Raw genomic sequence first — 8,851 nt, 5'->3', positions numbered from 1 at the left:
ATAGGCTGGGAGAGTCCTGCTTGGGAATAAAGAAATGATGTCTTAAAGAAAAAAGGAGTGGTGGTTTTGAGTCTAAATGGATTAGACTCACTGTGGATCTGTTATCTAGGAATTTTTAAGGAAGCTGATGGACACATCCCAGAGGTGGTTTTTTTTTCCTTTAAATTAACTCACCAACTAAATACATTGAAATGGTGAATGTATAATTGATCAAAGCTTTCTTCTTTGGTGGGGCTGAAGTATAAGCAGATAAGGATAGGGTTTTTATGAAATTATGGGTAAGTATGCAGAATTTTGCTCTAAAGATTAGAAGGCCCAGATATGTTCTCCGGCATAAAGGCAAGTTACAAAAAAACCCCAAACTGATTAATTTTTGTGTTTAGTCTTTCAAAATAGTATTTCAGGCTGGATGAAATAATTTTCAAATCTCCTGGATTGGACCCAACAGTAAATAGCTATAAATAGCATGTTCCCCTGCAAGCACTGCATTTTACAACCAGGCAGGCAGGGAAAGCATGCAGAATTTAAAGCATCTGAACCAGGTTTTGTTGTTCCACTGGTTGAAAAGGAGCTGGGGGACCACGGTAAACACCTGGGGAAGCTACTGGTGCATGTTAACAAGTGTTTGTTTTTGAAGGCTTGGTGTTGTTAGAGAAGCAGCATTTGAAGAGGTTGATCTGTAGAAGGTGCTTTGTTCCACTGTCTGGCTCCATGGCTGGGTGCTTTCCCCAGCATGGGGATCATGATGTGCCTGTAATTGCAGTTAAATGAACATGGCTGGCTCTCAGGCAAATGAAACCTAATTTGTCACAGCTGTCAGAATGATCATGTCATGTTTGTTGCCTTCAGGAGCAGTTTTAGGCTGCAAATCCTGTTAAGGTCACAGCTTTTTCTTGTTAAATATTGCACAGCATGTTTGCTGACCCTAGGATTTATCTTGGTGGGTTTTTTTTAAAGGCAAACACACAAGTTCTGTCTCTTACATAAGCTGGGGTTGAACTTCTGTGAACCTTAGTCATGTGGGCTGGAGTTTGTTAATTTGGTGGTCTTCAATGGCTTGAGTATAGCAATAATTTGAGGGTTTGCATAGAGCAGTTGAGATATTTGCTCACAGATTTGTATGACCAAGATTTTGGAAATCATGCTTCAGCTCAGCTTTTAAAGAGCAGCCTTCCCAGGATTGAACGCACAGTTACAGTGAACATCAGCAGCAGCCGACAAAAGCAGCATAGCAGCTTTGAATTTTGCATTTGTGCCAGCAGGAGATACAGTGGAATACATGTTAGAGTCTATTCTTAATATCTCAGAAAAACAGTATAAAGTGTAGGCTTCTTGAAATCCCCTTTAGTCATAATTTCAGTATTTTTTATGCTTTTGTTTCTAGATTAACAGATTGGATCTAAATTGAATAGAGCAAGTCTTGTTCTGTAAAACAGACAAATGCTAAAAATTTTTGGATGTCAATCCTGAGGGAGCAGAGAGTTGTACTGCTTTATTCTTCTTCTAAAAAATAGAAACAAGGTTTAATATAATTGTTTGGATCCCTAAAATACCTGAGGCTAATTTCTCCTTCCTCTGTGCTGGTGGCTGTAATAGAACTTCAGAGGGAGAGGTGAAGGGTGTGTGCCTGTAGGCTGTTGGAGTGCAAGGCTGGAAAATGTCAGTGGTGTTCATGGAGCTGCCCAGAGTGGGAAGAGCTGAGCTTTTAACAGAGAGATCATGCAGACACATTGCTCTGGATGCAGCACTGGCTGCCCCTTGTTTTGGTCACTGCTGAGTCTTGGGGACATGGCCACATGTCTCCTTGGGCTGCACCTGCCCCACCCTGTGGGGGAGGACACTGGGGCACAGCTGTTTGCATCTGCCATCAGCTGGTGTCTCAAAGGGATGTCTGCAGGGTCATCCTCCTCCTCCAGTGCCCAACCCTGGGCTTTCCATCTTCCCAGGGAGGGAGAGCAGAGCTGACTGGGGGAGGCCAGTGCTGTGTGCAAGGGAGGGGGGTAGCCAAGTAGCTGCTGACCCTGAAAAACCCCTTCTGCTCTTGAAATGAGTCTGCCTTCTTCCAGGCTTTCTGCCTGTCCTTCCCTCCCATGGTGGGAGTGCCACAGCTCACAGGACTTCATCGCTGAGGAGCTTTAAAACTGGCTCTGCTGCTGCCTTTGCTTTGTTGTATGTGTCATATACTTGGAAATGTAGGGATGGAGTGTAGAAGTCTAAATGAGGGAAGATGGAGCAGAACTGGTAAAAATAATCTCACAGAGGTTGTTGTTAACGAAGTTTTGGGCACATCTAGCTGCTGGATCATCAGCAGAAGGTGAACAGCCTCACCCTCAAACCTTCATTTACATATATTTTATCTCCCATCCCTTTTTCAAAATACAAATTGGCATTTAAGTATCCATCCCTTCCATGACAAGAAACTGCAGTCCCTAATGGTCAATGCTTTAAAAAAAACAACTTCAATCTTTTGTAATAGTTACATGACTGTTTAGCAGTTAATAGAAGAAAAACAAAAAGTTATGCATCTGCTTTTGTAGATTGTGAAGACATGACATTGCAAATAAACATTATAAGCTTTAGCTTAATGATTTATTGAAACTCATTTTTTCATTTTATTGTAGCTTTCAGTCTCTTACTATGTAGCTGTCTGGTTTCCCCAGAGAACAGAAGACTAGCTCAGAGATATAAATCTCTGTTAATGATTTTAAATAGCTATCTATCTGTATATAATACATTTTTTTTTCTTTTGCCCTGGGCATTCAATCATGGGATTAGGAGAGGATAATCAATAATCCTAAATGCACAGCAGAGCCACTGTTGGTACTGAGGGCTCAGAGCTGCTGCAAAATCCCATCGCTGCCTTCCAGCCTCGCGCTGTGAGGCCTCTCTCCCTGCTGAGATTTCTGGCAAAAATGGTCTCTCCAAGACCTGCACTGCCTGCCAGATCACTGTTTTCCCAGACAGCTCATGTGAGCTGGTCACCTTGAGTCTCTTGTAGAACAGGAGAAATGAGGAGCTGAGCTGGGAACACTCTGGGGTTCCATTAGGGTTTGTTTGTCCTCAGCCAACGAAGGTTGAGTGAGGCTTGTAAAGATAGAAGAACCTGTTGTGAAATCAGAGATACTGTAGGCAGCTGTACTAAGGAACATGCAGTGATGTGAACAGACCCCTGGGCATTAGCCAGGACGTTCCTCATCTCCCGTAGTTTGTGTCTGAACCAGCCCTGGAGGGACCCTTTTCATCATGGAAAAAATATGTAAACCTTGGAGCTAACATTTCCATCTATTTGTTTCCCCAGTGATCCCAGGCTAGTTCCTGCAATTGGGATGCAGGACCAGCAAATACCAGGTGTGTTTAAAAGGGCAGGATTATTATGACTGCACGTCTTTTCTTTTGTTTTATTCACATTAATGATGTATCAGGAAAATAGTGATTTAAGAGATTATGCTGACCCTGGAGTGGCTGCTGGACTATTTAGCTGTACTTTAACTTGGAGCACACTGGTTGTGACTGAATATTGCTTCATCTCCAAAGTTCTCCAAAGGTTTGTGCAAACAAATTTGTTTACTATCCTTTTTGCACTGGAGACATGCTCCCAGCATGCTCCCAGCAGCACCAAAGTTGGTGTTAGATGGAAGTGTCTGCTTGTGAACTGAAGGTGTCAATATCATTTTAGGTCAAATGATGTGGTATTGATTCAGATGGGCAATATAGAGGCTTGTGGACCATAGCAAACAAGCTTGGGCTACTGCCTATGTTTAGCCTTGAAGGCCAGGTTGTACAGCAGGATGTGGGGTGGTGGTTATGGGACCTCCTTAGAGGATCTCTGTCCCCTGTACTGAATATACAGAGCGCCAGAGGCTCATATGGGCTCTCTAAGATGTGAAACTCTTCTGTAACCCTGAGATTGAGCCGTGGTGATCCTGCCATGCAGAGGAGTCTGGTTGTGGTGACAGATGTGTAGCCATTTTATGTGGAAAACAGGAGGAAGAACAGACCTGCCATTGGTGGCTTTGTGCTCCGAAGACTTTTCATTCCTCTCTTTCACTTCCCCTTTTGCTCCATGTTGTTTCCTTTGGTCATTTATCACTGATGGTAACAGTCCTGCCCTTCATGGCATCATCTCTGTGGGCTTCTTTGGTGGCCCTTTTGGCACACCTGCAAACAGGACTGCCTGGAACAGCCCATGTTCCCCTCCAAGGTGCCTTGTCCAGCAGCGTTTGCAGGCTGGCTGTAACAGCAATGCCATTTCTGTAATACCTCAATTTGTCAGGGTTCAGATCACAGGTTCCAAATAAGGAGTCTGTCCTTGGAGGTAAAATTACCTGCTGTTAGTGTTCCTTCCATGGTCATTGAGTAACTCACATGCCTAGTGTGCATTCTGAGCTGGTCATGTACTGCAGTCCCAACCTGGCAAATTGGTTGGCGGCCATACAGGCTTACCAGCTTGTAGAAACTGCAGGACTTCTCCATTTTTTTCCACCAGTTTTTGGCTTAACGCAAGTGAATTGGGAAGGGCTAGAAGTAAACCACTGCAGGTGAAACTCCTCATGATGTGCTACTGTGCCAAGTGGACTTCTGTCATTGATTTAAAGGCAGACACAGATAGCAAATAGGGCACCATTAGGATTCATGGTGCTGTTACAGTGTGAGACCTAATAAATCTTATGTGTGCCGTGTACTTAGTTCATGTAGTTATTCTGACCACTGGGATCTATTCTTAGCCCTGCTTTTTTTTCAGGAATTGCTGTTCCTTCATCAAATGGGAGCAGACTGTCTGCTGTGTCAGACTCAATTTTCTCAGCTAGGCACAGACAGAGATGGGAAATGCCTTGGAAAATGAGAGAGAGGGCAAAGTCAGTTTGGAAGTTGGAAAGGGCCAGATCTGATCTTTTGCTTGTGATGTTATTTCTCTTCTTGAACCACTTTTTACTTTCTGAGTTAATGCCCATTTGCCATTTTCAGAAAGTCAATAAATACCCCTGGCAAGAAGACCTGTCCACCTCCTACTTGGTCTGTCCATAACTCCATATTTAACTCTAGTATGAATCTGCTTGTGTTTTTTTGCATATTGAAGTCTAAGGAATATGAGCACTTAAACCATTTACATGAGGTAAATTAATGTTTTTCTTAGTTTCTGTGCTTTTGAGTTTGCAGTGGTTGTTTGTACTCTGGGACCTGTGTTCACAAATTTAAATCCAGGAGTGGGAACATATTGGGGGTAACTGGTGGAGCATGTGTTGGAATGGATGCTGTTGGTGCTGCTTTTTGTCTGTCACTGAAATGTCAGTAACAGGTTGTTACTGACTTGAAAAAAAGTTGTGTAGCTCCTGAGAATGGAGAGAAGTACAAATAAACCAACCCTTCCTACAGAAACTTGTTTGACATGTTCTCTCTTTTCACATGAGAGGCACCAGATGAGTTTTGCTGCCGTGGCTCAGTTTTATTTCAGAAGAACCCAGAGGGAGCTGCACTCCCTGGTGATTCCTGGCCCTCCTCTGACCTGAGGGTTCATAGTTGCATCTTTTTAACTTGTTTTAATGATCTCTCTATTTTGTTTTGATGTTGATGCAATCCATCTGAGGTTGAAACAGTGATGCTGAGTTCTGTGAAAATGGTGGCTGGGGTTCCCTATGGTGGCTTTTTGTGGAAGTGGTTTAGAGGGTAGTGGGGTTAAGTCCAGCTGGTACAACAGGTGCTCTTCCATCTGCTCTGCTCTGGTGTGCAGTTGCACAGTAACAAGCCTGATCAAGCTGGTGGTGTGTTTAAGTTAAGGCACTTGCTGACTCATTAGCAGAAATACAGTGGTGAGGAAATCCTCTGCCTGCCAACTGACCGTGTACTGTTAGAGTCACTGTGGCAACACCGTGTGCTGCCTGACAGGGATGCCCATGGCCTGCCCTATTTTATTTTTCTTTAACATAAAAAAAAAAATTAAAAAGCCCTGAAATGGGAAGGAGGAAATGTTGCAAAGCTGATTAAGGTTCCTCAAGGTGATCTGTGGAAAGTAGATCCTTCTCTGCCTTTCTTCCATGAGCCACCCAGAAGTTTGGACAAGCCCCACCATGTTGACACAGACTAAATGTTTCTTCTCAATCACTTCTCCACTGTCTCCTGTGCTAATTACTGCTCTGCAGATCTACTCTCTGGACTGATTGCTAAATTCATCCAGGAGGCTGAGCAGCTCTGAGGATCTGCCGTAAACATGACTTATCCGGCAGGCCGTAAAGCTGCTCTCAAGCCCTCCAAGGAGAATTAAGCCTGTCTGTTGGGCAGCTGGTTTTATCAGTCTGTCTTGCAGATTGTAACATGTTTCAATGTCTTTTCTATCAAATCAGGAAGGAAAAAAAAATGTTACCAGGTCCCTGGCTGCATGTTAATAGAGAACTAATTGACCAAATGTCAATCACTGGTGCTCCTGGAGGGAAGGACCATCTCCCCTGTGCTGAACATACATAAGCACAACCTGTGCCTGTTCTCAGGCTGATGATGAGTTTTATGTTTTACCCACTAGAGACAGGAGCTGCTGAGGTTACAGTGTGCCCAAGGCCAAGGATATATCTGCTTCCACACTCCTAGGACATGGGATGTGGTGTAGAGATTGCACTGCTTGTGAAATGGAAAGGTTTAGGGCCTCTCCTAACCTAGCTGTCAAACATATGCTTTATTCAGACTTTTTCCCCCTTAAACCTCCACTTGTGATGCCTGTGGCGTGCCTCTTTTCAGCAGTAAGCTCCCAAAGTCACCAGTTCAAGTTTTGAAGGTATTTGTGCCGTCTCAGAATTGGCCATCATCTGGTGGGGAGATGAAATCTCATAGGTAGAAGACCCTCACAGCTCTGTACAGGTCACAGGTGTTTGGGCATTTTGGTTGCTTGTGGTAACTCACCAGGTTTTTCTTGTAGAAGTGTTGAGGGGTTGAAGCACTGAAGGTGATTTTAGTTGAAAGCAAAAGTTGTGGTGCCTACATACTGCACCTTTACAGTTACTGTGCAAACCAAAGTACAAGATTATAATGGCACATAAGAGACATGGTTTAAGGCCGTCTTAGGAAAAAAATGAGGATTTGGATTTAAGTATAAGCCAAACAGATGGCATCTTTCTTGCTTTTTAGTCATGAGGTTGATACATGACTTCACTCTTCACCTGCTTTTTTTTCGGCAGCTTATCTTCTTGCTGGGTATTTTTCTCTTGATTCACTTTCTGTTACAGGGACAAAGTATTCGTTTTTTACCCCTGTAAAACAAAATATCTCCCATTCAAATAGGTATAGATGTCTCAGACATAGATCTTCCTGTCATAACTGGTTCTGGAGCCCTTTTGCAATAGTGTGTTGCAAAACTCTCATTAGGGCTTCCCTGTGTCACAGTAATATTATGCCCATTAAGCAGTAACCCTGCTTTGACACCTTTGTGAATAGCAGTGTAATGCCTAATGAAAATGCAGTTTTACTGGCATGAAAGTGTTTATGTTAATGAAGCTGTGTTCGTACATGCTGGGGCTTACGGTACAGATATTTTCCTTGCAAACCCCTGAGTGATATGCTGATAAGAGTCTTGGTGAGTCTGATCTGGATTAAAAAATATATCATATTCAGTGTGGCTTTAAAATACAACCAGGGTAGGTACTGAGGTAAAAATAAGCCTTTCCATAATGCAGAACACTTGGTATAAGAAGTGGAAGAATATTTAATAACAGGCTTTGATCAAACTACCTGCTGTGGAACAAAAATGTTTCATTGCTCTCTGGGAAAGCTTGTAATTTGTTTTTTCCTAGTTGTTGCAACTGTGCAACTCAAATGAACAGACCACAGCTGTGGAATTTGAACCCAGGATTTCTGGATCAAAACCCATGAGCAAATGTTTTGTAAGGTTAAGCACTTACCTATTAGCTTACAGCCAGTAAGAGATTCCTAAGCCTTATGAAATGGTAAGTAACAGGTGACCAAAGGTAATTTTTAAGTAAAAACTTGACCTGTGTGCCTAATGGTGCAGGTTTGGAACAGGAGACACTGTGTTTAGTTCAATTCTCAGTAAGCATGTTCAACCTGGGGTGATGACAGAAACATGTGCTCTGCCCACTAATTTTTATTTGTGTTTTGGTAACCCTCTGGACTGTGAGCAGAAACAGAGGCTGGTCCTGCAAGCATGAGTGCAACTTGAGTACACTGTGCTGTGCCTGGGCTTGGTGAACTCAAGTGCTGATGGAAAGTGAAGCAATTCTAGGGGTCCAAAGGCCAGCAGGGTACAGGCATGCTTCAGGAATTTGCTGTTGCTGACTCAGCTACGGGGAAGAGGCAATGTATGTTTTTCGTTTTCAGAATTGCTTGTCAAGCTGTTGGGGAAAAAGAAACTACTCTGGACAAGTGGGAAAAAGAAACTGCTCTGGAGAAGTGGAAAAAGCTTTGTCTGTCAAGAAGGCAGTTAGAGCTCGTAGATCCTTTCCTGTATAACTTCTGAAATCCAGCTGTGGTTGAAAGACAGTTGTCGTGGGTTTACAGGAAGCAGGTTTTCTGGGAATGGAGTGGCCAGAGGCCAATAGGTGTTCAGATTTTAAATTGACACCAGGCTTGGCCACTGAGGGTGGATGCGCCTCTGAGAACACAAGAGTTAGAAGCAGAGCACTCCCTTGGGCTCTCTCTTTGATTTCCGGCCAGCAAAGAGGCAAGGCCTCCCCTGCCCGGCTTCGAGCTGGGCCGGGGAGGGAAAGCCTGTGGCCCGGCAGAGGTAGGCCTGACCCCTCAAGATGGAAGGGTGGTGGGGGCACCAGGAGGCGGTGGGCAGCCCCCCCAGGAGAGACAGAGGGAGAGAGGCCCCGAGAGGATTTGGGCAGCGCCCCCCCCCACCCGGAAG

General features: G+C 43.9%; 1 protein-coding gene across 11 annotated transcripts in view; it reads left to right on the top strand.

The window, feature by feature from the left end:
- Window positions 1–8,851, top strand: part of MTSS1 (MTSS I-BAR domain containing 1) — a 126,231-nt gene that overhangs the window by 65,103 nt on the left and 52,277 nt on the right. The window contains exon 1 of one of the 11 annotated variants that reach the window (XM_031056758.1): window positions 8,695–8,725. The exons of the other annotated variants lie outside the window; for them this stretch is intronic. The gene's annotated coding sequence lies outside the window, so the exon portion shown is untranslated. Of the gene's footprint in view, window positions 1–8,694; window positions 8,726–8,851 lie in introns of those variants that run through there. 11 annotated transcript variants of the gene reach the window in all.

The sequence above is a fragment of the Geospiza fortis genome, unplaced genomic scaffold (assembly GCF_000277835.1).
Source record: "Geospiza fortis unplaced genomic scaffold, GeoFor_1.0 scaffold111, whole genome shotgun sequence".
In the NCBI taxonomy this organism is placed as follows: Eukaryota; Metazoa; Chordata; class Aves; order Passeriformes; family Thraupidae; genus Geospiza; species Geospiza fortis.
Note: the sequence above shows the minus strand (reverse complement) of the source record. Positions and strands in the feature narration are given on the sequence as shown.